Source organism: Anopheles gambiae, chromosome 3, assembly GCF_943734735.2.
Source record: "Anopheles gambiae chromosome 3, idAnoGambNW_F1_1, whole genome shotgun sequence".
NCBI classification, from domain to species: domain Eukaryota; kingdom Metazoa; phylum Arthropoda; class Insecta; order Diptera; family Culicidae; genus Anopheles; species Anopheles gambiae.
In genome coordinates this window covers 34,204,645-34,231,526 of record NC_064602.1, presented here as the reverse complement: position 1 = coordinate 34,231,526, position 26,882 = coordinate 34,204,645, and the positions used below count along the sequence as shown (strand labels likewise).

Sequence of the window (26,882 nt, the reverse complement as noted above, 5' to 3'; positions counted from 1 at the left end):
GCAGCAGTTCTTGTGACAACAGTGGACGGCACAACCGTTGAGATCGGTGTTGGGCGAAAAAACGCGACACATTCTACGCGGTGGAAGAAGAAAAGGAAATGACGCATGTGTGTGTGTGTGTGTGTGTGTGTGTGTGTGTGTGTGTGTGTGTGTGTGTGTGTGTGTGTGTGTGTGTGTGTGTGCATGTGTGAACTGCACTGACAGTAAAAGTGCGGGTTTTGATTGTGCTGCAGCCGGTTGAAGAAAGGTTTTGTCAGCGTAAAACGTTGCACCAGCGCAAACAAAAAACTTGTTTTTACACTTTTATCAGTCGTTGCTGGGAAGAGATTCCTATTAGATTTTGCATTTTTATAGTTGAACCCTTTTTCCAACATGTTTTTTTCCCTCGGTCAATGGGAATACAATTTTGCATGCAAATGCAAGTGCACTTTTCCCATAAGAAACGAACAAGTCTACTAATAGTGTGTAAGAATCCAATGAATGCGTTCGACATGTGTGTGCTTTTAAAATTCATACACACTAAAATGAGCACACCGAACGGATCCTTCTCCTTTGTGACATCTTCTAATTCATTTGCTGAGTCGGGACGGGGAAAACAAGGAAATAAAACTCAACCAACAGATGACATACAGACACGGCTTCTTCTCTCCTCATCGACCCTCTTTTCTTGCCACACACACACATTAGCCATATTGATTCTACTGTCACACACTGAACCCGAGGATGGGTTACCGATCCCATCCACTTTCATTCCCGTCGATTGCTGGCGGGCCAGTCTGGCTCACTCTCTGACTGGCTGGTTGGTTAAAACATCTTCAAAAAGATGATGCTCCAACCAGACACACGCACACACAGACCAGGCCACAAGCTCCCCGATATGCTGCTGCCTGAGCTTGTCCTTCCCTCGGGGGCTCTGACTGGCTGGCTGCAGCCGAGGGAAGCAAAAATAAATAAATCAGCAATCAATAGTGCTAGAGAGCCCGGAGGAGCGAAGCATTGCATTGCCCTCTCCATTTCTTCGCATTCGTTTGACGCCGATGCATAGCGGTGGGTTATGTGCGGGTTTTCATCCACTTTCTCCCTAAGCAAAAGGGGAGAGGAACCGAACATACACAGCATAAACGCATCGCACACACGCAGCCTCTCGTTCGTTCCTGATCGTTTCGAATTGATGACCTACGCAATTTGACTTCCACTTGGCAATGATGCCAGTGAGTGTGTGTGTATGGGTGTTTACGTGCGATGGATGCTTAGAGAGCAGTTGACTTTCGGGAGGCAAATCGATGAAAACGTCATGCTGCACACGCACCATCTCTCGCTGGGGCACGTAGAGAAGAAGCTTCAAGAGTGGGATCAAAAGACGACAAATATATTGATTTTTTGGTGAGTACATATCTTAAAAAAAAAAGTTAGTTATTCAACATACATAAATAAATCGAAAATTTGAACGGAGCATCATACAAATGCTTCATAAATTATTCATTATGCAATTATTTGAATACGTCTTAAAATAAACACATGAAGTAAACATGAATTTTATCTTGTAAAGCGCATGTTTTTTCCTCATCCACACATAAACTTTAACCGATAACGCGGTTCCCGCTCACTTCATCTTCCTTCTTTCGCCCGTATCTTAGCGATCCGTCATGTAAAGCTAGCGCAACCGACGCTGACGACATGAATGCAGTTTGCCGCGCTTACATCACGCGTTCCGTCGTCCGTCGTCGTGGTCTTCGCGTGGTGGTGCTTTCGATCTCGAATATGAACGAGTAAAGCAACGTTGGTAGAGTGAACCGGTTTGCTCGCCTTTCGCTCCGACCAGCTCCGATGATGAATGGAATAGTAAAATCATCTACGTCAAAAGCATAGCCACCCGGTGGAAGTGTGTATGCTGGAGCCTGCAGAGAGTGAGAGGGCATGCAGCGCCACACATGCTTTGTAGCCGAATGTAAAGCTACAGTGATAGAGTAAAGGTACAACCGTGCATAAAAATACAATTGATAGCCTCGTGGTGTGCTTTGCTCCCCCAGTACGACGCCATCACACACTGTAGTAGATGAAACCTGCCCCAGAGCCCGATCGGAAGCTTCCGAAAGCATTCGTTCAAGGTGACACCGCCGTGTGCTGTGTGAAAACTCGAGTATGCACACACAGCAACAAGCACGACAGCACACACAGACACACACACATACAAGGTTGCATTTTGAAGCGTTGCAGTGCATTCACCGTGCAACAAAATGCAGTGGATGCAACACGAACGCGATGTCGCACGACATGGGAGTGTTGTGATGCTGGTGTAAATATGTAGTTTTTCTTGAATACTGTAGAATGATGCATGATATTTACATTCTCCAATCAAATTTTATTCAAAAGTAACAAAGTTTTAATGTCTTTAAAGTAATTTTATAAAACAAAATAATTCATTATTTCAAAATGTTTTACGGTCTCAAAAGTTGGAGAATTGAATATTCTGGAACCACGATTGAAAAAAAATGAAAAAAAAAACAAACAAAATTTGCATTCGATTTCACCCAATGTCTAAATTGATCTTTAGTCTTAACGCATGTTAATCAGGCATTATGAAAATTTAATGAAAATATATTGTGAAGATGAGGATCAAATGAAATCTGCTATGACAAGAGCCGAGTTCTCTCCTCAAACCCGATCCCGAGCTCTTAAAATAACTCATATCGTCGTCAGCTGGTTGACAGGTGGTTTTACTCGGATTAGGTAGCCGCCGCCGTGCCTCCCCCAATAGCAGTATCCCACCCACAACGGGGTATGTCAGATGAAAACGAATGTTGCTAATTTGGTAAAATGCTTTTCATTCCCAACACAAATCACTGCTACCGCTCCAATATCAAAACGAAACATGTGAAGAATGAAAAACCACACCCTTGTGCGTGTGTGCGTGTGTGACTGTTTGCCACAGTTTAACCATTTCAAAACGGTTTCATGAATGGAGATGCTCTCTGCAAACATTATGAGGGAGGTTTTGTGAGTCCGATGACGATCCCTCAAGACGAGGAGGAGGAGTTAGTTAATTTCCTGTCAGGCGTTTTTTTTAGTTGAGTGATTTAGCGCTATTTGTTTGATGGGTGCAGCATCAGCACTGAAAAGAATACACAAACGCACAGCAGACCAACGGGCGACAGGAGGAGTTGATGTAATCCCAGTCGTTTATACCGCTTCGGTGGCTAATGATTTACGTTTGTTGTACACTTGCCCGTACCATTCCGCGCCACCTGTCGCTTCACGCACTGAACAAGAGCGTACAATTGACGATTAATTAACCACACACAAACACACACACACACACACACACACACACACACACCCTCCTATCGACACATATACAAGACCAGAAGGGAGGCACACCAGCGCAGGCACCCGCTGGAACAACTTTGGCATCTCCACTTCAACTTCAAGTGTCTTCCACCAGTGTGTTGGTACATACCTGTACATCTTGCAAACATTACACTTCGCTTCTTCTTCTTCCTCTTCTTCTTCTTCTTCTTCTTTTTTAAGTTTCAAAACTCCCACTTCAAACCTACGGCGCACCGGAGAGACTTATTGCCCTCTTCCGAATCCGTAAAGATCGGCTGCACCGTCTGGGATGATTTTGGTTTCCTCTTCACCCTCCCCCACCCCCCGCGACCCTCTCCATACAGGTTGTTTTGCAAACAAATGGTTCGCTCACAAACAGAACAAATACACACATTATTATTACCTCAGTGAGGCTACGCCACAAAGTCGTAAGTAGTTGCGCGTGGCAACACGAAGGGGCCAACATTGGGGGTTTCGTTAAAAAGATGCGTCTTCTACCGCGACCCTTAAAACATAATGTGGGCCCCCCGACAATCCAAGAATGTTTCGCATTCCGGTGCGCGAGATGGATCATGCTGGCAGCAGTATGTGCAACATTCCATTATCAAGCCATCAATTTCAACAAGTCTGTTTGCCAAATTGCATATCCCTCTCACGTCGCGTCTCATCTCGCCGGAAGAATACAATTGGACCTAAAATGGGGGGTTTTATGTTGAGGAATGTTTGTCAAAATTTTCATAAAACACACCAACATGTGCACAAAGCAAAGCAATAAAAAAGAGGGAAATATTTAGGCCTGGTTTTTTATGTCAGAAAACCTCAACACTATATTTTTCACATGTTGCACCAGAGAACCGTGATGAAGATATGGTTCCACACAACTAAAACAAAAATAAATTTAAAAAAAAAACCCCTCAAGTGACACACAAAAATGCAAATTAGTACTTCACCACACCAATTTGCACCATGATGGGTTTCCTTTTTTTTCGTTTGTACCAAAAAAGCGGTATTTTTTGTTACTAAAATTCAAACGCACAGACAGGACACGAAAGTGACGAGAGTTCTCGGTTGGGCGTTGGGTGGGAATTTATCATTTTCGTTTCTTTTTTGTTGCTTTCTGTTGCACTTGTTCTGCTAACCGCTGCATAAAATTTCAACGCATTTAAGGAGCACTGGGGCGGGTGGTGTAAAAAAAGGCCGGTAGGCAAAAATGTGTACACACACCAGGTTTGGTTTTGGGGCCTCTTTTACCATGGAATTTCACATGTTTGTTACCCTCGAAGCGACCGCAATTTTATGTTTTTTTTTTTTTGTTGCCTTACCGATAATGTTTTATCTGCATTTGACACTATCCTTTAATGTGGGCAGCAGACGGAACAGCAAAAAAAAAAAAAAAAAAAACAGACAGTAAAACTACGATCACACATTTTGCTGGTTGACTGACAAGAACCACTTAGCGGGAGCACACAACACCATGATTCAGCCACACCTCGGAAGGGGGTTTATATGCGCTGGTGAATTCGCCGCTTTTTTGCGGTGTGTTTCGTCGTCCCCAAGGGACCTCCCCCAAAAAGTGCACTTTTCCACCCCGCACTGCAAGTGGGTTGATAAATATGAGTGTGTGTGTGTGTGTGTGGAGGGCGCGAAAACAATACGGTCAATTGAAAAGCACAAAAGAACACTTTTTCAACACTTTTCTTATGCGGTCAGCAACAAACACAACAGCCCCCCCCCCCCCGGTGGTTTGGTTCCAATGGCGAGGAAGTTGAAAGAGTTTAATGAACTCGACACAAACCCATCGTAACAGTAAAGTCATTAAAACCAAAAAAAAAAAACACAAAAATGGATGCAATATTGCATTACTTTTGTTTCGTTTTGCTATTGTTTGCTTTATTGCACTAACGAGGCCCGCGCTTCGACACTTACTGAATAGTGAAGGCAGCTGGCGATAAATCAAATGCTTGAGTAGTAAAGATTGAGTCATAAAATACAGCCCTCGGTCACACAGGCACAGTAAATAATTAATAACCAACCGATGTCACAAAAAGTAACCAAATTCGTCCACTTTAAGCTCGAAAACGTACGCTTAAAAACGCTTTAAACGCTAATCAAGACGCTTGGAAATTAATTAAATTATCGATTTTTGTGCTTCTCTTGCAAAATTGTTCCGCCTGTGACGATACAATTCAATCTCAATCCAATAAAGCATACCAAAAACAAGGATTGTTTATAATTGAATGAAAAACATTGCCCACCAAAAGCAGCAAAATCAACCAAAGCAGAAAGAGAAAAAAAACACAAACTTCAAACAAAAATTTGCATCAAACACAAACTGTGTTAAAGCTATGCCTTGAGTTTGTGTCCTAATTTTCTCTCCTTAGTTGGTAAAAACAGGAAACAAAAAAATGGCGGAAGAAACGAGGCTTTGGTAATTAAGGCTAACGAGAAGTGTATGTGTGAGTGTCGAGACTCGCAAAAAACGAGCATTAAATCTTGCGCACGAGCCTATCAACCGTGGCTTAATTATGTTCACGTTTGATGCTACACAGCATAGAACTTCAACGTACAACATATAGCAACCGCGCTTGAGCATATTAAAGTGCGAAAGTTTTACAGAAGCTCAGCAAAAAAGACACCCTGTGCCTGTCTTTACGATCAACTTAATAACAATCATGAAGTGATCCACAAGAGAAGTGATGCACAACATCTTCCAGAAAACGATACACCGACGGCAATGGGAAGAGACAGAAGAAGAATCGCAGGGGGGGGGCGTGGCAAAAAGGTGTTGACGAGTGCACTTTGCGAACGTGCAAACACACATACTGGCTGCGCTGTTTGTCGTCGACTGACACACATTTAGTTAGTTGTTCGGTTCCGTTTAAAGCCTAAGAGCGCATGGCGCGCGCTTCTTTCCACAAATAACCATGTACACCCCGATGGCGTTGAAAGACTTCTTCCATAGTAGTGGTGGGAGCTTTGAATCGGACCTACTCGATTCCGATTCCGTGATCGTAATCAAGTCCGGAGTTGGTTCCGGAGCCGATTCCGGAGTTAAATCGAAAGCTGATTCCGGAGTTGGTTCCGGAACCGATTCCGGAGTTGAAACCAGAGCTGATTCCGGAATCGGATTCGGAATCGATTCCAGGATCGGAATCGGCTCCGGCATCAGAATCGTCTTCGGAATCGACCTGGGAATCACAATTTGCTCCGGTAACGGAATCAGGCTTGACTCCAGAAATGGAGTTAGCTCCGAATGAGAATTAGTTTTTGAATTGAATGAGAATTCGTTTTGAATGTCGGAGCCGATTTTGATTCCGGAGCTAATTCTGATTCCGTAGCTAAATCCGATTCCGGAGCCGAATCCGACTCCGAGGCAATTTCGATTCCTTAGTCTATTTCGTTTCCGGAGCTAATTCTGATTCCGGAACCAATTCCGGATCCGATTCCGGAACCAATTCTGGAACCAATTCCAGAGCCGATTCCGGAATCGATTCCGGAAACTGATTCCCGACCTACTATCAGGAATCGATTCCAGACAACTTTGGAGCTAGCCGGAATCGATTCCGACGAAATCTTAATTTTTCCCATCACTATTCCATAGCTCTCGGCTTGTGAAGTGAGGTGTTCTCATATTTCAAAGCGCCTTTCATTTGCCGTTAGTCTTCTCGTTCCCCATTATCCATTGTTTTCTAATTTCAGAGAGTGAGAGGGAACAGGTCTTGTCCGAGAATGCAATTATCGTACGCACTTCGAGACTCGTCCTCACCATCTCCCTCTCTCTCTCCTTCGATTTCAGCAGAAAATAAACAATGCTGTGGCAGAAGGAATGTGAGTAGGATGTGACGTTGATTGTCGATGACTAGCGCATTCGGGAAAATTATGCTCTTGCTCCTCAGGTTGTGAATATGAAAACGCCACGGCAGAGAGAGAGCACAACCAGCAACACAACTCCTCCGAGAGAAATTTGAACCATAACCCCCAACACCCCAAAGGATAACCATAGAAATGCGCACCAACAAGGTTATTAAAGCGCCCGGCTAATTACCGAACATCAAACGGAGTGACTCCCCAACTTCTTACTGAAAAACACCCCAAAATTGTGATAACTTTTAGAGCGTCGGTGTACGCACACCACCCATAAGATCACACCAAAAGCCACATCTCATAAACCGAATTGTATGGAGTGTGGGTGTTGTTGCTCCGGGTGATGTGTGGAGACGTTCCTCGCCAGCGTTATTAATTTTCGCCAACAGAAAAGACAGAAGCCGGAAGCGTATTCGCTTCTATGCCTGCTTCCGGAAAGTTGGTTAGGTCTTCTCCCCCTCGGGGAGGGCGCAAAGGTTATTCGACCCCCGTTTTCGGTAGGGACATTTCATGGCGGGATTTCTTCGTCGTGTGCCGTCGCCACTGTTGATGATATTACACATTTGGTGACCGACCTTAACCGACAGACAGCATAAATATGCTGGTCGCTTGGATACACACACACACACACAATAACACCGTCCAACCTGTCGTGGTGGAGAGGTTTGGCCTTTCGCCTTCACCCAAATCATTCTAGCACCTGGCACACGCACGCAGATGACGACACCAGCACGCGCGTCACGCCGCGCGGGAAAACTTGTGTTTGATTGTTTGCACACTTAAGAGCAAAATACACGCCCAAACCACACGAGGGGTTCCGCTCTTAACGCTTGCTTCACAGTTCACACACACACACACACACACACCGACACTATCATAAACATCTAATTACGAAATATGATGCCTGCCCGTACGAAGGTCTTGTGTTTCTGTTGATGAATCGTCAAGTTTGAAGCGAAATTTCGCTAGAACAGACCAGCGCTCGAAACGATCAAAAACTAGGTGGCCGTACTTCGTTAAGCACTAGTTCCTTAACATCCCGCCGGCCATAAAGCGTAATTAACTCTATCGCCGTGTGGAGAGCACGCAAACGGGGAGAACGGTGTTCAGTCACTTCTTTATCTCGTCATAATAACAATAACAGTCTCTTCTCCTAGTAGACGGCGGCGACTGTAAAACTGTCTCCACACTTGTCTGGGTGTATCATCCACAGAAGGTGTAGAGAGAGATTAAGGGAAAAGTGTTTACAGAGCAGGTGGAAGAGTCAAAAACAAAACAAACCCTCCGTCACACATCAACAAGCGAAAGTGACTAACACGGCCCAAGAGCCACAAAACCTCCTCACATTGTCAAAGTGAGTGAGAGATAAAAATTAGCCCAACATACATTGAGGCTAGTAATGAACCTGTCTGTGGGGAGAGAGGCAGTAAAAGAGGATGTAAAAAGGACAACAAACAAAAGTGCAGAAGTGGAGCAGCACTGCATGCATGCCAGAGCTGGTTTTACTTCGCATACAGGGGGGACCATAACAGTCGCTCTTTCTCTAGACTCTAGACTTTGAATGAAAACAAATCCACAGTTTACCAAAAAGTATTGTATTTCTAATTAACATTTCCCAAAACATCTGAGCTGAACCACCCTGTTCTTGGTTCTGTCTTTTGTTTGTTGCCTACATCCCCCGCTCTCCATACATGAACGTCATCAGCAAACCTTTATCCGACACCAGTATCCTGGTCACGGCACCAAGCGTTTGTACCACAGACACCCGCCGTAAGAGACGACCAGCAAGCTGGTGGTCTGCTTATCTGCTTCATTCCCTTAAGCACAAAATAGCACCACAGATACCACGGTGTTGCACACGGTACACGAGCATGCACCTTCCTCGGTGAAATTTGCCTCCACTTATCCAGCCCAAAAGCTTAAAAACAGCTCGTGGCAATGTGCCACCGCCGTGCAGCTCTCTCCGTACAGCTTGCAACCTGTAGAGCCGTCGTGTGCATCTGGCTCGCGGGGTACAGTGGCTCAGTTTAATGGTCTTCTGAGGATATGTATGTGCATGTGTGTGTGTGTTGGCTTTGTGTGGGACAGGTGTTACAAACGCTTCCAGCCCGCACACACAAACTCTCATTTAACTGTCGACCGTTGGGAAGCGAAGCCGCGGGATGAGCCGCTAAAATCCAACTCCAAGAGTCACTTACTTACGACCGGCTGCCGACTTTTGTCAGCCAAGTGCAAGTTGGCCACCCGCCTCTTTGGACGGATGGTGCGAGACCACACAGGAGAGACGTTTGGCGTTGAAAAACAGTTAAAAAACAACACACCGTCATGCTGATGAGTGTATCAGTTTTTCTATCGTGTGTCAATCAAATGTCGCTGTTGTTGAAAAGCGAAGATCGTTTAAAAAAAGCAGTGGTCGACAAGCAACAATAATATGTTGATAATATTTAAACAATATGTTGATAATATTTAAAATCAATCTATCAATAAAAGGGATCGTCCATGCGTTACGTAACGCTCACAGGTGGATCGAGCATGCATCTTCTGGAATGACATGTGTTCCACATAGAGGGGATGGAAGATTCTAAAACGTGTCATAAATGTACATGAAAGCCGTTACGTAATTTATGGATCTTCTTCTTCTTCTTTGGCTCAACAACTGATGTCGGTCAAAGCCTGCCTGTACCCACTTGTGGGCTTGGCTTTCAGTGACTAATTGATTCCCCCCCATAGCAGGATAGTCAGTCCTACGTATGGCGGCACGGTCTATTTGGGGATTGAACCCATGACGGGCATGTTGTTAAGTCGTACGAGTTGACGATTTATGGATACGCTCAGTAATTTATGGATAATTACTGATTATTTCAAAATTATACCAAAATTTGAAGAAAAAAACAATAAAAACACAATTCAATTAGGAGTTTATACTGCTCGGCTAGTGCCGACCACTGATTGAGAGCAATTAGCAACTGAACGCGCCGCTATCTTCGATCTTCGTTCGTGCACAGTAAGTTGCATAAAGCACTCCCTCTTCCCGCATCATTTTTCGTTACTATGCAACGATATAGCCCTAGCACAGCTTAGTCATATTAAGCTGCCAACTGGCTAGCGTGTAACTTAAAGAGATATAGAAAACCATATTGCCCTCTGGCAAACAGAAACAGCCCCTACGGGGCTCGCGAGTTCCGCTGGGGACCTGCACGAGCGGATGAGTTCAGAGCTTGCTCTCTCTGGGAGCTCTGCTGCAGGCTCATATTATTGTCACAGTAAATTAGAAAGAAGGAAAAAAGTGAAAACTCCCCCACTTCTTCTACGCGGTCCACGGTTGTCTTCCCTTTTTTTGCTTCAATTAAGACGGCCAGGTAATGAAAGAGGCACCAGGCACCAGGCACCAGGCATTTACATACACAAGCGCAGCGCGCCATATTTTGCGGTTTTGCACACCGGAGACGTTTGCTCAGGGTTTGCCACCAGCGTTAAACTCTTTATCAACATTGCACACTACACAGACACACAGACACGTGCATACAAAAAACATAGAGATATTCCGTGTGCGTTGGAGACACAGTACTGCGTCTGCCGCACCAACTCCAAAGTTGTCGCAATGAGCGCAATAGACCCAACAACAACAACCAGTGCCATGAAATTGATGGTCGGTAGGCCGGTACCAGTTATGCGTGCGGCATACACAAACAAACCACCACCGTTGAGTCGTTGTCGTAAGTAATAGCACTGCCAACCCCAGCCCCGTGTGTCTGCAACTTTGCCTCCTCCTCGCTGGAACTAAAGCTAAGTACGCAAGGAACGGAAAGACGACGCAGTAAGTATCTTCCATACCGAATGGCGAAAGTTTTGCGGCGGCGGAGTCTTTCTCTCTCTCTCTCACTATCATTCAAATTGCGGTTACGCAAAAAGGCCACTAAAATAGTTGCTTTATGTTGCATTGCGGACGACCTCAGGCGGACGATTAAATGCCTGCTTAAATCATCGTTTTTACCGTCCATCTCAAGAAGAGGAACTGATTTAGTGAGGAACAACAGTTGCAGTGTGTCTTCTTCTATTGAGTCGCCTAAAAATTTGTTTTAAACTCAACATTTCTTATCGGAAAACCATGTTTTACCTTGTTCAAAATTTACATGTAACGCACCATTCTTCTTACCAGCCCTTACTTACTATACCCCACACAGCCCTTCCGCTCCATCGTCACAGTTGGATGGGCCCCAGTCAGTGAGGAAATTAATAAGGGCTGCCGTGCCGCTATAGAAATTGCCCGCGAAGAAGCGGAAATGTGACATAACACACGACCCGGCGAGGCCCCCGGCCAGCATAAAATAGGTAACCGTGTGCTCCCCGTTCTCTCTCTCTCTCTCTCGCACAGTCTCCACAGCGAACCGATTGTTCCCACCACAACGACCGACCACAACAATAGCATAAAAACGAAAGACGGTAGAGCGGGAGGGGGGAAAAAGACACCAACCTACCGAACAACAATCCGAACGCATTGCTAACCCGCTAACAGTGTATTATGCACGGTAATAACACAGAAAAAAAACGCCATACTGGTGAATCCCAATAGAGGCGAGGGAGTTTTGTGCGGGTTGAGTTGGTCGCGGTTTACCACCCATTATCTCTCCCTCAACCGGGGGGCTTTTGTAACGCTTCTTCTAAGGCAGGTGAATTTACCTTTCCCGGTGGAGTAAACCGGTAGCGCTAGAAGAAAAAAAATGCATCATTCCGCATTTGTGAGGCAAAAAGCAAAAGTTAGACACACACACACAGCACAACAGTGTGGAGAAGCTCTCTGGATGCAACCGATTGCGACGATCGCGACAGTCGAAGCATTGTGTAGCACACTGGGCAGCAAAACAATAGCAAGAGGTTTAGAAGGTACGAACCAACCACAAAAAAGAAAGCATAAAAGAGACAGAGCAAAACGCTCCGATTTGAATGTTGTTTTGATTTTTTATGCTCCATGAATTGGCACACGATAACGCTTTTTTTTGTTGGTTCATTTTCCCGCTTTTCTTGCATAACCATCACCCCCAGCCCAGCGATTTGCGTCGCCTTAGCATGTCATAAAATCTCAAACCACCGACTGATAGATATGCTGCTGCCAAATCATAACGTTCACTGTTGATTCGCTGGCGCACATACACGCACACACAAGTACACATGTTACAATTATGCAGCATCACCCACACACTCTCACATTTTCCGCTCACCGGGTGCACAACCGATGCAGACATTGACGGATGCATGTTACTAGGGCATGGCGATGATGATGGGGCATGGCGTGTATACCACACCCTTCGCGCTTGATGCGTTTTGCGACTCATCCATTACGGATTCGACGAAGTGCATGAGTGCATCAAAAAAAAAAAAAAAAAAAAAACCCTCCCAACACGTCCCCCGCATGAGAGGGAACGATCTCAGTATTTGCATACGATCGGAACGGCATATTTCAAGCATATTCATATCGCTTGCCAGCCGTTCGCACCGTTCTTGTAAGTTGTGGTGTGGATTGAAATGTTATTAAAGTAGGAATATATTATTTCGATCATAACAAAGTTCTAAAAAATAAATAAATTTGTTAAAATACAAACAAAATGAATCGCAAAAGCCGACGAATTCAACCATTATGGCTTTAGGTCACTTTTTCTTCCCAAAATAAACCGAATTATTGGGCAAATCTTAACCATGGTCCTAATAAGCCAATTCTGCAGCGCGTATTGCATACATTCAGGCGTAATTTTAATGTTTTTGATACAGGGTTTTCCAGAGGTTTTTATAGTTGTGGGACACTTCCTAGACTCTTTCCTATTGGAAGTGAACTTCATACGTTGGATCTATGGCACCCTTTTTAGACAGGCTCGTTGGAAATTCCTATTGCATCTGTCCAACAAGGGTGCTGGAGAGTACAATTCCCATTACAATAAGTTCATTTCATGTAAGAAAGAGTCTATAAAGTTTCCCACAACTATGAGAACTCCTGGAAAGCACTGTTAAGCATCAGGAAAGGCATTACAATACCATTTTCATAACTTTGGAAACATTGTGTTCAGCTCGAACACAACAAGGTATCAAGAGAGGTTTGCTTACAACTGAAGACACTCCTTTCTTCAAACAGGTTAATGCCGCATCCACTTCAATCGTGATCTTTGTTAACATACTCTACTCCCAAGGTGTGTCCACTCACTTTCCGGTGCCCTCTCTCTCTCTCTCTAAACTTATCACACATCTATTGACGTTATCCTTCCTTGAACGCTCAATAGCACGTACTGACAGTCCCTCGCTATTTGCTTACTTGCCGTTGAAAAAGATTCCACCACTACCTTTGGACCCAAAGCTAGACAGACGCTTCACTATCAAACCCACACGCACATATATCAAACACTAGCACAGCAAGCGCTACTCAGTGGTAAGCGCACCGTGTGCAGCGATTAAAGCCCGCGACTACATCTAATGGGCTGGGAAAATAAAGCTGGCACGGAAAATTTGCATACACAATTGAGGACAACGCGACAACGACGGAGCGAGCTGATAGACAGAAGATGCTTGTGTCGGTGATAGCTGAGAAGCACAAGAACGCAACAACTAGCATCGCGTACACAAAGCCGATCCACTTGAAACCGACCAATAGAACCTGAGTACACTTACTCAGTATTCCGTTTCTAGGTTTATAGTGAGCGTGCAATTTTTGTTTTGTTGCCTTGCCGCGTTAATAGGTTAATATACACATGACCCACTTCTCGCAACGCAGCAGTAATGAACGGTAATGCATAATTTCAAACAGAAGCTGCCGGGCGGTCCGAAGAAGACATAGCCCAGTGCCGTCTTTTACTTGACGACTTGCTGTGTGTGTGTGTGTAGCACAGAGAAGTGTGTTTTACGAACCTTAAACAAATCTCATAAAAGTGTTTCCTCTCAATTAATTTACGGTCGCCGGTTGAGCCGCCGGCCGACGGTGAGTTACAGATTTTAAACGCCCGAGGGGTTCATCATCGGCGAAAGAGTTAATTCAGTGGCAGCAGTTTGGTTTTTCTGCTTTGCGCGGCAAATGAGCAAAAAAAAAAAAACATAAACAAACGCCACATAAATCAATGCACAGAAACACATAAAACATGATTGGCTCAAACGCACGTTTGAAGGTAGATGATTGAAAATGGTCTTAAACATGAAAAACCATTTTCTATTTTTAATTAAGTTTCTATCGGCGCTACTTTTTTTGCTTTGCTTTCCCTTCTAACAAATTTCCCCGAAAATCCTAATAAAATAAAACATTAGAACCAGACCCCTCCCCGCCCTGGCTCTTGATCATCCAGCGAAAAGCTTTCCATCATGCGTAACCTGCACTCGCGGGGAAATTCGGGAAGGTCAAGCCGGAACAAAATTAAGCGAATGTAAACAAAAAAAACGCGGTCTAGGAATTAACGTGCCAGCAGCAGCAGCGGCGTGCTGTGCTCTTCTTAAAACAAAAACGCCGGAAAGTAAAAATAATATTTACCGCACCATGCGACACGGAGAGAACGTCCTCTACTCGAGATGGGCACCACCACCACACCACGCCAGGCGCTATTTACTTTCCATTCATTTCCACAAAATTGAACATCATAGCAAAACAGTCATCGTCAGAGAGGACAGCGACCACTGGGCGGCCGGCTGCTCCACTACCAACGAAGCGCGAAAATCGACCATACGTCTCACTCCCGCGTCCTTCGCTGTAGCGCGTCCTACTAAAAAGCGATCTCAGATTTCGTTGTGATTATTGTATTTTGGTTTGGTTTTATTCGCAGACAGTCGTCTTAATGGTGGCGGAAGAGGCGGAATCGGAAACGTAAAGTGTGTATGGATGAGTTTTCCGACACCCTCCCTTCTCCCTTCTGGCTGTTCTGCCTCCCTTCGATCGTAACTTATGCCACTGGTGTCTCCTTGCTCTCGCGAGCGATGGTATTATTTTTAGGATCCCAATTTCTTCATCCCCAAAGCACACACAGCAACTCCTCCCAAGGGCGGTGCACAAACATGAGAAGTTTGTTTTTGAATTTTTATTCCAATAAATGGACTCCATCGCTCGTCCCGAAAAAGAAAAAAAAAGAAAAAAAAGGAAAATTGCCCGAGTCGTACGAGACCCAAAATGCCAACATTAAATACGATTTATTCTCCCTCATAATGCGGCTGGCAGCTCGCTCTTGTGGCCTGTGGAAGCGCGTCCGAGCAGCGTACGCCCACTGGTGGGCCCACCAACCCACCCAAACCGCCAGAGCCTGGTGGAATCGATTGCGAAAAGAAAATATGGAAAATGCGCTGCGGGTGGGCGGTTCGAGAACCCTTCCGTGACCTCACCACACACCCGTCTGTCTGCTGCTGATTTGCTGTTTTAAGCGCTTTTTCCGGACGCACGTCTGGTACGCGGTGGTTTTCCACCATCCGTAGACACACACACACACAAGCAGACAGCCCATCCCAGACTACCACCCGCTTGTGGAGTTGACCCGTTGGAAATTTGAGTGGAAAGTGATCTTAACCCGCCACCACACTACTGCAGCACGAAAACGGAAGGGCAGCTTCTGTCTTGCTGCTGGAGGAGACATCACACCAGCAAGAAAACGAAAAAAAGAACACACAGAATGAGCCGTACAATGTCGTCACGAGCAGAAATAGCAGTGGCAATAGCGCGCGCACACAGCAGCAGCATCAGCAGCAGCAGCACCCAAACCCACAACCCATAATCGATCCAATGGGCCGTGAAATTGTCTGCGTTTCGTTTCGGGAGGGTTTTTGTTGGGGTCCCGCGGCCAACTGAACTGATACTGCTGTTGCCAGCCAAGAAGCGTTTTTCTTGCCGTCACAAGACCTTTTTTTATAATTGACCTCATTTTGAAATCTTCTGGAAAAATGTGTGAAGAAAGATTTTCATTCCAGAAGCGAAGACATTTCGCATTTTGGAATTGAAAGTTCAAGCTTTGCAAGTGAATAAGTTGTACAGAGTGTGTTTAGAAACCAATTTCCAATGTATTGAAATACAGCAGAGAGTACCTGAAACTCTACCTAGTACCTACGTACTAGTACCTCTTTCAAGTCGGCCTCTGCTTGTCTTGGATATCCAAAAAGGCCTAGAGATGTCTTCAACTTCACGCAAAACGTCCGTCCAACGCTTCATGCAGCTGAAAACGTGACACTTTGCATATTGACGAACCACTGATGCTAATCAGTGTTGCTGTTCCATTTGCAGTCAAGCACAAAACACGTCCATTTACCGCCTATTTACTCGGACCTCACTGGTGCTACACATCGTCTCTTGCCATGTGGGGGGGGGGGGGGGGGGGGGGGGGCAGTGAGAGCATGCATGCAGGCACTCTACACTTGTTCACCGGATAGCCGCCCCAGAAGGTTGGACACAAAACACTAAAACTCGTGACCGATCTGTTAAACACAGCTCCAATTACCACCTCGCGAACTATTGGAGCTCGTGGAGGTGTAAGAGGACATCGGAGCGGGTTGGAACTCGATGCGCATCAGCAACACTAAAGACCCGGGCGCTAATCAAGTCGACCCAGCACACGGTGTGGACATCCTCCTCTCTCAGGGAACATCAGATTTGGAGATTGGAAGCGTAAAGCCAACATCAATCCTCTGGAACTCTGCCACGGGCATACTCCAGAAGTATCCGAAGACACCGAATGACGCAGAACAAACTCTGCACAAACACACACGCATTCAGCAAACACAGTCGCTGTGTACGACGGTCAGGGCGGCGCGTTGCTGTGTTCCAGGAGTAATTTCAAATTCAAATGACATTGTCGCGCAAGCGATCGCTTCGGCTTTCGACATTCCCTTGCAGAGGTGCGTGAGGCACACCACCGCAGCAGTGTCGATAGCACTCCCCCTTCTTCTGTTTCAACGTCCGGTCTGTGGCTGTTGACGACGACGACGTGCAGCAAGTACGTAATAAGGGTGACTTTTCTATGGCAGAGTTCCAGCAAGGGAACTACAAGAAATTTTGTGAATGTATGGATCACGACGAGCTCACACAGGACCTTCAAGAATGCTTAATGTACACACGCAGACACACAAGATCACATGATCATCCCGCACACATCCCCACAAGGTTGGGGATCTCACACTCACTCGACACAGGACGAAGATGACAACGATGATGATGACAATGGTGATTGAGATGGCGAGGTCTCGGTGTAAGAAATGGCCGCCGGTACCACTGACGTTGGAGTTGCTGGAACTGGTGCTACGGACGCAGTGGTACCGAGCAGTCGGTGCTGTTGTGCAATGCCGGCCGCAATCGAAGTTGCTACATCCGGCAGGTTGTTACTGCCAACTCCACCGCCCCCACCACCACCACCACCACCTCCGTAGAAGTGCAGCAGGGGCGGTGATGTCAACTCGTCGTAATGCACCACCGTTGCCGCCGCCGTTGCCGTTGCCGTTTGATTCATCAGAACTCTGTCGTCGTTTCCGTTTCAGATCACTTATACAGCTGCAGCCCACCACCAACACAGTCGATGACAACGACTTCCAGAACTAGGCTACTGGAACATGCGCTCCCTCACACACACCCACTGGAACGTGCGATCGATCACTTAACAAAATGCACTAACGTTCTCGGCACCGAACAATTGCAATTGGAATTAGATTTTCGCGCACAAACACACGCATACACGTTTTGTGTGCATGCAGCTGCTCGATCGATCGATCGCGACTTGAACAAAATAGTGCGCGCACACGCCAGGAATGCACACACTAGCGGCGTGAGAGCGGCCTGCTACGCCACTATCGTGCTCACTAACCCTCTTTCACGAGTTGTATCTCTCTCTCTCTCGCTCTTCCACTCCCTTGCTGCCTCTCTCTCTCTCTCTCTCTCTTTCTCTCTCTCTCTCTCTCTCTTTCTCTCTCTCTCTCTCTCTCTCTATCACGACAGCTAGACAAAAACACGCACGAAAACTCCGGTGTGCGCTCACGACCGACGCAACACAACCGCTTCCCGTGCGGCAAAACGCGACTGTGTTTGGTGTGTACGCGCGGCGGCCCTCGAACACGAACAGTGCACACGCGGCCGTTGCTGAAACAAAACTCGCGACGCAGCCAAGGCAAAGGCTAATGTATATTGCATGGCTGGGGCAGAGCATACAATGGCGCGGGAAACGTGGGCAGGCCGCAGGTTTGGCCCCTGGCGCAGGTCCGCGCCATTTGTTGTCTATTTGAACCCACCGGGCGGGAAGAAGCAGAGAGGGCTGCATGAGTGGCAAACGCTTTATAATATCTCTCGCGTAACTCTTTTGCTCTCTCTCTCTCTCTCTCTCTCTCTCTCTCTCTCTCTCTCTCTCTCTCTCTCTCTCTCTCTCTCTGTTCAGTTTGAGAGCGTCAGGAACTCAGCACGGTTGTGCATCGAAAAGCGACAACAACAAAAAAACAAGGTGTGTGTGTGGAGGGAAGACTCGGTGGAATTTAATCGTGTGCCTAAGGTCTGCGCAAAGGTCTGCAAAGGTGTGTCACGCCAGCTCCAACCAACACAGCAGAGCACACCTCCGCTCTGGACGATGAGCGAGCTCCGCGTTTAAAATTCTCACTCCGTTTGACGGCCCGAGCCCAACCGGCGCGATCCGCGATCAGTATCGTAGTTTCCAGAAATCTGTAAATCCCTGGCGCAGGCACACATTCGCTCCGGCAGTTCTCCGCCAGTCGGTAAATCCATCAGCTGGTCCGTTACAAGCGATCCCAAGATCCCCATTCAAATGCAAAGCATCAATACTTATTCGGGCCTTTTTCTTCACACATACCTACGGACTGGGAGTTCTATGCACGATCCCGCATCCCATACACAGCGCTCCGTGCAAGGGAGCAAGGGCTCTGGAGAAGCAAAGCGAAGAGACGAAAAGAAACATAAATCACGCTCAAGACCCATCATCACGTCGCACAGTGAGATCTCTTCAGAGCAATGGGTGGACCTTCGGTGATTTAGGTTTCACTTTTCTCGGTTGCTTATGGATCGTTTGCCTACTTTTATGATTTGGATGATCTACAGATGACGATTTGGACATATACATGGCACCACTGTACCAAAACATTGTGGACGATACGTGTAGCATAATATTTGATGTTATTTATCATTCGAATTATTGTATGAATTATGCTATGGACGAAAATCCGTAAAAGAAGGAAAAAATCTTATAAAGTAGTTTTTTGCCGATCATAAATGTTTGTTTTGGTATAGTTGAATTTCAAGCAAATAAACCCTTAAATATTTCATATTCAATAAGAACTTCTCAAATTATTCCAATTGTCATATTACTCCAACTAATGGATCGAAACAAATGAAATTTCGAATTGTTACTAAGTAATTATCTTAAATTCAGTTCATCATCTTGCGTTTTAAATATTGGGGAATAAATATATAAGTTATATGTCCACCCAAATACTATCTTGCGTCGAGTAGCGCTAGGGATTAAAAGAAATACATACAAGGCAGATCAGACAAAACGATTTCATTATTCCCGCGATGCGCTACTGCACATCTTTTCCAGCCTGGAGCAAAACCAGCTCAGAGCTTGAAAGCGTGGGCATGTGGGAACCACAAGATCAGCTGTAAACAAAGATCACTCACCGCCGGGTGGCACTCAAACAACCGTGTAGCGTACGGTGAGTGCAGCATGGAATTAGATTTTCTCTCACGATCGCGTGTGCGTTTGCGAAGATCCAACCACGATCTCTAGTGGGATGGAATTCCCACTTGTTGGTTGGTGCTCCCCACCACATGGACGGGGGATTTTTATTGGAGAGATCGCGTGTACAGTCACGGAGATCGTGTCAAGTGCAGTAAGATGGACAAACACATCTACTGTGTATGCAACACTCAAACAAGTTGTTGTACGAATGACAAATGTGCGTAAATTATATGAGGGAATTACATTACGAAATTGAATTACGAAAGAAACGCTTCGAATCTTTCGTGTAGTATAAGTGCAGGATTCATTAAAATGACGAGCATATTAACACTCTTTCACGGTTCATTTCAAACATGCCAACAATTTCCTGTCACCATTTCTTCTGCCCCTTTCTCTCCCGAATCCTCTCCTGGTCATTCTCTCGACAGCTTGGAATGTGCAATAAAAGTAAAACAAGCCAGATCAAACATCAGCACCGAAAAATGCTCTCCCTCTATATGACTAATAGGCTTGCCGCCGCCGCCGCAACAGCAGCAGCAGACGACGAATGTATCCGAACGAACAAACGGCATCATTCTTCGTCGCTCCGTTCGGTTTGAGATTCACGCACGCAACAAGTCGGCGCTGCCTCTACCCGAGATTGCTTACAGCTGACGTAACGCATACGTGTGCGCAGACATTAGAGCTCGAGAAAGACCGCGACCGCGGACAGTCAAGCAGGGAGGACACGCATGGTTCCCCGATGTCATCGTACATGCATGTCGTGTGCTCCGTGCAGTTAAAAGGAACCCATTTAGAAAAGGGGGGCAAAACGAAGAGTCCGAGAAAGTCCGAACAACCAACCACCACTGCCGGGGTTTTGATTGATGCCACCACTCTCTCTCTCTCTCTCTCTCTCTCTCTCTCTCTCTCTCTCTCTCTCTCTCTCATACTGTTTCATGTCGGAGGATGTGGCGCTTGTCAAAAACGTCCGTTCCTATGCGACGAATACATTACGTCGGGTCGTGTTAAGATGCGCTTCTTCCCTGCTGACGTCCGGCACACGACGACAGTTTGAAACTGCTGCTGAATGTATCACTCAGTTTTGAGCCTCAAATTGTATCGTTGTAAGACGAACAACTGGGAGGCGACGGTTGCTAAATCATTCCCAGCTGGAGCTGCTGCAAACAAGCTACTGAACAGTTCACTGACTATAGATGAGCAGGCAAATTAGAATCTCCACAAAACGCCCGTTTGTGCTTCGGCGGCGTTTGTGCTTCGGCGGCTACTGCATGATTAAAAACTATTTTGGACTCACTTATGGAGAAAACAAACCTAACTGCTGACTCTACTCTCCCAAAACCGGAAGATGAAAGGAAACTGACATAAAGGATTCACCTCCTCGGTACACATTGGGAGATGTTCTCGGGGCGGTGGCTTGGTAACAGTTTCTATTTTCGCACATCAAAAGGCTGTACGATTCAAAATCATCCTTCTGCTATATGCACACACATATAAACACAGTTGAAGACATGAATAAGGTACGCTCTCTGCCTACCTCTGCACCTGTCCGTACAGTCCTTTTTGGTAGGACTCACTGAGTCAGGCTTTAGATTTTTCATTTCCGCAAATCAATGCCGGTTCCATATTGCTTTCCCAAAACTAGGGGCATCGCTTTGTAGACAGATGCACACACTACACATCCAGTGTGATTTCCTTCCCACTGATGGCTGGGTAGGAGGCAGCACACTTTCTCTCTGTCTCACCGGAGAGACCCTTTCTTCGACTCAAAAAAGCGATGGTTTGGTTTGCCATCAACTTCCGAACGGTTGCACATGCGAAAAGCATATGCTATAGAGCAAGCACAACATGGCTTACACCCCAGAAAGAATGGCTTCCTCCTGCACCACTTTTAACGTGATGGAATACGTCAATCGTTCACAAAGCAAGAAGCACTCCAGGGTGGCGCGTGTGTCTTTTGCACAACGCATATGCTGACTTCCAAGCACAGTAATATGCGCACAGAAATTGCACACGCTGCAGGACGTCTTCGCCGAAGGCAATACGATATATCACGCTCAAATGTAGCTCCAGCCCAGGTCGTAGGTAGTTTACTGTGCCGTACAGAGGGTGGCCTCTAGTAACGGACAAAAGCATGCATTCTTTTGGTAGTGTGCACCAACCCAAAACGGTCTTCGAAAACTAGCGAAAACATGATGACAAATCGAAATGAAATGGGTTCACTATCAAGAATAGGAGTTGTGTGTTGACGTGTGCAATTATGGTTTGTGTAAAGGAAACAGAGGAATCGCGCTGTAACGGTTCTTCAAAATTCAACCAGAAATGAGAAGTGTGCATACAAGCACCACAAAGGTGCATTCATTATGCAGTTCTTCTGAAAGGATGCTGGAAGGAAGCAGAACACACATTTTAAATAAAAGCTCCACTTCCAATCACAAACAAGTACAAAGGAGATTGTATATCCAAACAAGCTCCTATTCCTGAAGGCTTAACTCTTCCACACAAAACACCTCTGTGGAAGTTCCTCCCGGAGATGCCCAAAAACTGAAAACTCACATGCCTTGATCTCTCAAATCTCCCGCCGAGATGCTGACAAAATCTCGACTCGGCTGCTACTGATAGCTCATTTAATAAGCTTCCAGGCGCACAGAAAAACGCCACACGACAAAACGGCCATCCGGCTTCCATTCATAATGAAAAGCCAACCAATTTACCCAAACGCTGTGTGTTGTCTCTGCCCGCGTTTCGCGACCGTCGCTGCCTCGGAAACGAAGAAACCCTGTGTAGAGTTTGTATGTTTCGTTGATTAAATTTCCTACCCCGTTTCCACACTCTCGTGGACATCGCCGGGGTTCGTTCCTGTGGTTTCGTTGCTGCCACACTGACGCCGCACAGAGGACACGCCGGCGCATGGTGCTTCTTTAACCCGGAAGCAGCAACTTGACCACTTGCTATAAACCACCGGTCCCTCGGACCTGGACGTCTGGCCGATCTTTTCACTCGCTCAACACCCGCTCCCACCAACACGCTGCAAAAAAAAACGCGACCCCGCCACCGGATCTCTGCTGACCCCGAAGAGGCGCAAAAGAAACCATAATTAATGAGTAAACGCTAGTTGCTACAACTATTACCAGAGTGCAATGGTGTACCACTCGCACCAACACAAGTTGCTGCACCGCGTGGGAGTGGGAGAAGCGTAGTGAAAGAGCAACAAGGCACAAATTAAAGAAATATCATGACAAACTATACGCTCCCGGGCAATGTGATACCCGCTGGAAAACAGGGAACAGCCGGAACGTACCGTACCTTGCGCTGCCTTTGCTTGTACGGTACCCACTAGTTTGAGGTAGAATCTGTAACAATCAGCAGAGTACGTAGCAACACAGTAGCAGAAGCAGCAGTAATAGTGGAGACAGCGACAGTTAAGTCTGTCCCATGCCCCGTCTGTCATGGCACACACTTCATTTTGACTCGTGCTGACGACAGCTCTGGACCACTCGGGTCGGACCCGAAGGGCAAAGCAGAGGAGTGCGCTCGTCACACTGCCTTCGGTCGTCCGTTTTCATGCTTAAGTGGACGGACGCGGTCGAGCGCTCGTGGGAAGATGATTAAATTTCACTTTCAGTTTCTAATTAACAGCGTAAAAGCAATGGTCCCCCCTCCTGTCCGTCCGTCCGTTTTGTTCCATCTAATGCTTCTTCTAATTTCCAACACCATTGCACAGAGACGTGGTATAAGGGAGCGCACAGAGTATCTACAAAAAGAAAACATTTTGTTAGAACATAGTCAGCCAAATTCATTGGAACACACACACTCACGCTCATTTTCTAAAATATTTAACCTCGAGCCGTTTTGGGCAGCGGATAATTAAGTGGCTGCCAAACACGGACACAGCTGTTCCGCCACCGATGCGACAGTTGCCGGCGGCCGATCATGATCCTAATCCGCGTGTGTTTGCGCGAGCGCGCGCTCGCTTGCGTTATACATTCTAGAGATGGAGAAACGTTGCTTCCGCCTACACACACACGAGCGTACTGTGCTACCGGGTAAGCAACAAGCGGGACGGACAATCTTTTCACGACCAGTAAGCGCACATCCCGTTCTTCAAGAGAAGAGTCAAAATTAAACGAAAAAGAGAGAGGGAAAAACACCCCGCAAACCAATTGCTAGTTCCCGCCAGCACACTGATTAATAGCCAAAGTGACCACCGACAGCCCCCCGGAGAACACAGGCATGGCATCGTTATAACGCGCGTGGCAAAGGAGAGAGAACCAGGAGCGGGAAACCGAAAGAAGCTCATCCAATTTCACCAAACCCCAACCAATAGCACACGCAGGGCGGGATGGATAGGAAGCGCGAGGGACGAAAAATCGCCCATTAAAAAATGGTGACAACATCCATAATCGCACTCCGACACCAATATAAACGCGCGCCCCCGGGGTGGCTGGTTTTGTGGGGTCGGCAGACGCATTCAGCATAAATTAACAGGTCAACCGCAAAACATGGTTGTTCTCGCACGATCATCACACCGGCCGGACAGCCCGAAGACTGCCGGCGGGGATCGGGAGATCGGAAGGGGTGACACAAAAACCCAACCACGGGGCGCGGTGTGTGACGTTCCGAAGCTCAACAGGAAGAGGAAGCGGCACATGTCCGCACATCCGCCATCTGGCGCGTAAGCGTTGGCGACGACCACGGGGTAAAAAAGAGTGACATAAAACATAAACCTCCGACTACTGGAACCGTGCGCGGAATGTGTCGATGTGTGTCGTCTGTCGTCTAACCGCCATAGCGGTGGTGGTGGTTGGTAACAGATGGGTAAAGAAGCCGTCAAAGAATGGAAAGGAAGACACCATCGCCATTCGCACTAGCAACCGGAAACGGGTATCATTGTGCTGTTATTGAACCAAGAGAGCAATAGAGAGAGACCACTGTGCGCAGTGGTCGTTGCATCGCGCTCTACGGTCACGTGTAGCGACGAACAAGTGTCTGCCGCGTGTTTCCCTCCGTTCAATGCATTTGGCGTTTAGTGCGTTCGGGTGGTCCGAAGATGCAACATCCTTTCGATTTAATGCTAAAAATAAAGAAAGAAAGAACAAACGCTCCCAAAATAAGACCATTTGTCGTTGTGTTTGAAATGAATCGGTTCCTTGAACTCGCCGGGGGTTCGCAGAATGAAACATTTCCCATTTCACTCTAACCGGTGCATTCGAATTTATATGTCAATGCCCTGCGGTAAACTCGGTGCGCGGTAAGAATGCTGCACCCGCAAACAAACAAAAATAATTAAAAAAAAGAGTGACAAATTTACATCCACCCCGACCCAAACACACCCCACACCCAACACACACACACGGGGAGGACACGCATGCCACGGTGATTTCCTTCCGAAAACGCACAAGACGCGCGGTTTCTATTTTAAACCCACGACGGCGGCGACGACAACGAATGGAAATGTTTTCCTTCAACCTCCCCCGAATCTGACACCGAAATCCGAAATCCCAATCGCCCCACAATATCGGGATTTTGCACAGTGTGTGTGTGTTTGTGGTGTGTGTGTGTGCCGCAGTGCGGTCGCCGTCTAGCTGCAAAGAGTGGCATCAGATGCAAATGACAATTTTACACCCAATAAATCTCGCATTGCTTACTCCTTCATGGCCACCAACAAACCCACTGCAACCGCCGGTGTCGTAGCTGCTGAGAGATGCCGTTTAAGAAGATTCGATTCTCCCCGCTGCTTCTCCAACATGGATAGGAGTTCGCAACCGTCCAATTGTCGCCACCGTTCGCCATCGTTCGAGATCGTTGGTTTCAATTAAACCGGCCGCAGCAGAAGCAGTTGCGCCAAACCACCTCTCCCGTGGTGGTTGACATTTACGTTGCTCCGATATTCAATCGATTCTTTTGGCTTCTTTTTTTGGTACGGCTGAAGGTACGATAAAGTTTTCGGGGAGGTTTTAATTAGTTAAGGATCAACCGGCTAGGCGTGGTTTGCATTATGCTGACATTCGGCAGGATGGCCCTTGAACAAGTAGAGATTACTTCAATGCTTTCCGATGCGTTAAGACGGATCTTCTTATACAGTCGAAATGGAAGTTATTAAATTATCTTGGAATTCTTGTTGGTTTAATTTTGGTTTTCTAAAGTACATTAAAGCGGAATGACTGACAATTGACATCATTTGATCCCCTACAGTTGTCCAGGGCGATGCCCAAACTTGGCCTACCCTTAGACAACATCAACTAGCAGTACCCAAACGGCACTGCGCTTGCAATTCATCTCGCTCGGCGTGTTATCCTTTCCGATGTGTCATAAAACGTGCCATCCATCTGCGCGTCCCTGAATGACCCTGCAATTGACATTAAATCTGGAAAGCTACTACCACCCTCCAGGGAGCGGCGTTATAAAACTGCCGAAAACTAGTTATTACCAGACAGACTGCGCTCAGCTACAATTCATAGGACAATGCGCGCTCCCGGATAGTGCAAGCTCCCCATAAACTAATACCGCCTAGCCATACACACGATAACACGGTGGCACTAAACATTGAAACGTATCGAAAAGCACAGCGGCACAAGAAATGGCAAAAAAGAAGTTCGGAGCTGTAGTTTAGTGCTGTTTCTAAAATGCTGGTAAAAAAGTCTCCCAGCGTAGGCTCGACGAGGCGGACACAGGGACGCAGCCCTTTTGTTGCTTTATGCTCTGCCGCTTTATGTACTCGGACATCGTTTGTTACAACGGAACCGTTGGCGCTTTTGGCGCTTTCGCTCGCTCGCTCGCTCCGTTCGCGTATTGCAGGTTGGAGTGCAAAATAAAGCATTTCTTAGGACTCGGACAATCACCCGGTCCGGTCCTAACCGGCAGCACAGTGTGTTTGAACTGGGCGCAACTAACGGCTCCCGGATACCCGGGGGTTAAGGAGTATGTGAAAAATTGTTTATATGCACTACACGTCCATAAAATTGGTTCAGCGTGCACCGAAGCGGCCGTCTGCTGTAGGAACGTACCCGAAAACAA

At 46.6% G+C, this 26,882-nt stretch overlaps 1 protein-coding gene across 17 annotated transcripts in view; it reads right to left on the bottom strand.

Moving 5' to 3' along the window:
* The window catches only part of LOC1271433 (CUGBP Elav-like family member 2), a 291,660-nt gene that overhangs the window by 71,613 nt on the left and 193,165 nt on the right, over positions 1–26,882 (bottom strand). The window lies entirely within an intron of this gene.